This window comes from Alligator sinensis, unplaced genomic scaffold (genome assembly GCF_000455745.1).
Source record: "Alligator sinensis unplaced genomic scaffold, ASM45574v1 scaffold768_5, whole genome shotgun sequence".
Taxonomy (NCBI): Eukaryota; Metazoa; Chordata; order Crocodylia; family Alligatoridae; genus Alligator; species Alligator sinensis.
The window spans coordinates 1934741-1937269 of record NW_005841991.1 but is presented as its reverse complement, the minus strand read 5'-3'; the positions used below and the strand labels follow the sequence as shown (position 1 = coordinate 1937269).

Sequence of the window (2529 nt, the reverse complement as noted above, 5' to 3'; positions counted from 1 at the left end):
GGAAGGTATCGGCTACAGCTGTAACTATGACCTGAAGCCTAGGTTGGGGCCAGAGTTGGAGCCACAACAACTGCTGCCTGCTCCACCCCTGCCCAACATGCACTCGAATCCAAGATAAGGGGCTGTTTTCTCCATATCCAATGCAGGGAAAAAAACCTCATCTTGGATTTGGGTAAATACAGTACCTTATCTCCCTTTTTAAAAACTCTTCTTTGCCATGTTGCCTACAGAAAAACTTGACAACAGTTAAGCAGCTGGTGTGCTGTACCTATCATATATAGCAATATTGTTTCCTTGTGCTTTCCCATCTGTCTGTCTCCACTTTGTCTTTTGCTTTGTACTTGCATTGTAAGCTGTCTGGGACAGTACTCTCTAGCAAAAAGGGGTACAGGACACTAACAATTGAAAGGGAGGGAAAAACGCAAGGAAAAGTGAAAGTAAGGGGTGGTTTATACATATGAGAGTCTGTGTATGTGCTCGTGCGTGTGGTTAAAAAAAAAAAAAGTCAAAGGTCCACCTGATCCAGCAATCCATTGGGCTAATATGGTCAGGGCATATCACTATCTGTAGCCAACAGCACGTGAGAGTGTGATGTTACTTGTCTCAGACGGCCGGAGCCGACTTGAGGTGATCTACAAATTGCTCGGCCATTGGGCGGGCTGGTGAATGGAGAGGCAGACAAAACGTATTGGTTGCAAAAAGGCTTTACTTACGCCGCTAGTAGCCGCGACGCAGGTGGTCCGATCGCTTAAATAATTACACGAGTTGCTCCAGCTGGCAAAAACCCGGGCCACCAAATCCGTAAATGAACCAGGCATGCAGGAAAAGGGGTTACGTCGAGGGATAGCATTTGGCGACGGGGAGAAAAATCGATAGTTGATCAGGCTATCGATTCGCTCTGCCACAAGTCAGGAATTCTCTTAAGTCACTCTGCAGCGTGCTCAAAGTTCTCCGACTTGGGCGGAAGTCGCACAGAATTTTATGCAGCTAACAAGCCATGTGCACAGAGACTCTCATGTGGCGGGAAAAATTCCATCGTGCCGAGGCACTTAAAATCATTGGGTTATGACATGCCCCCTTGCCGACGGCACAGCTGGAATTTTAGACACATGAACATGCCTCAAGTAAAGTTCGTCTAAGGACTCGTTGGTTTTGCAACGCTTAAGTAACAAATATATATATATATATTAGACAACTTTATAGACTGGTCTCTAACAAACTATAAAATATGACAACTTGAACTTATAACAATAATTATTAATCATCAGTTGACTGGGAAACATCTACTTGAGACTCTTCCTCTATGTCAGTTGACGGAGTGTGGTCCTCAGTGACATAGTTGCCACGGAACGTTTGTCTTCTTCCATAACAGATAACTCCAACTAAAATGCTTACAAATATTAGAAAGAACGCTCCACCCGTTACACTACCGATAATGGCACCCCAATTGCTTTCCTGCATCGCTGTTCATCGCTGTTAAGGTTAAGGCTGATGCCAAACTTGTAATGTTATTAGTTAAGGGATACCATGGAACCGTGGATGATTGTGTAGTAATAATAGAAGGATCTAATATATGGATAGTTTGTTGATCGCTTCTTTGACCAATGGAATTTGTCACCCTACAAATATAGGTTCCAGTGTACTCGTAGATTAATGGGCCGTTAAAATATAGCGTATCACTCATGCACACTAAACCCGCAGGCCACTGTTCATCTAGCCTGGTCCAGGTGACTTTTTTTTTATAGGTGGCGGATTAGAATTAACATTGCACTTAAGCTGAACAATTTCTTCACTGAAAGCCCAATTTCCGTCATAACCATTTATTGAAACTTCAGGGGCATATTGGATGTCCAGTACGTGAGAGTATCTTATTTCTTTGTTTAAAGCTGGGTGTTTCACGATACAAGTTATACGCCTTCCCCTCGCAAATTTAGTGGGAATGATCTTATATCAGCTTATAACTGTTACTGTTCTATTTGGAAAGGAAATTGAATTATACTCCATTTTACCAAAGTCTCCTTCCCAACTTATATTTGCAGCGGGTTTCCCAGTAGCTGCTGTACAAATGGCTGCCACTGCCCACTTTCCATCATCTATTAGAGAATTTGGCCCTTTGGTAAAACTTACAGTGGGCTCAACAAGTACAGTTACAATTGCTAACGATTGTGTATTTCCCAATGGGAATGTAGTTACTTTGCATATATACTCTCCTTCATCAGAGAGACTCACATTATGCAGACTAATCGTTGCATCAATGGGCAAAGAACTTCTAGGCAACACCCTCCCATGGTATTTTTTTTGAACAGAGACCCCATATGCGGGATGATGCACAACAATAGTTTGTGCACTTTTATCATATATCTTTTCCCATGAAACTTGTATTATGGTTTCATTTATGTCAATCATACATTTTAATGTGACATTCTTCCCCCAAACTGCTGTTACGTACGGATCAACAACAGGTCTAACTAATACACTGCAGCAGAAATGAGAGAGGAGCAGTGCCAAAGCAAGTTCTGGCCCGGCAGA

At 42.6% G+C, this 2529-nt stretch overlaps 1 pseudogene; it reads right to left on the bottom strand.

The window, feature by feature from the left end:
- Nucleotides 1-1257: 1257 nt before the first annotated feature.
- Nucleotides 1258-2529, bottom strand: part of LOC102376943 — a 3968-nt pseudogene continuing 2696 nt past the window's right edge.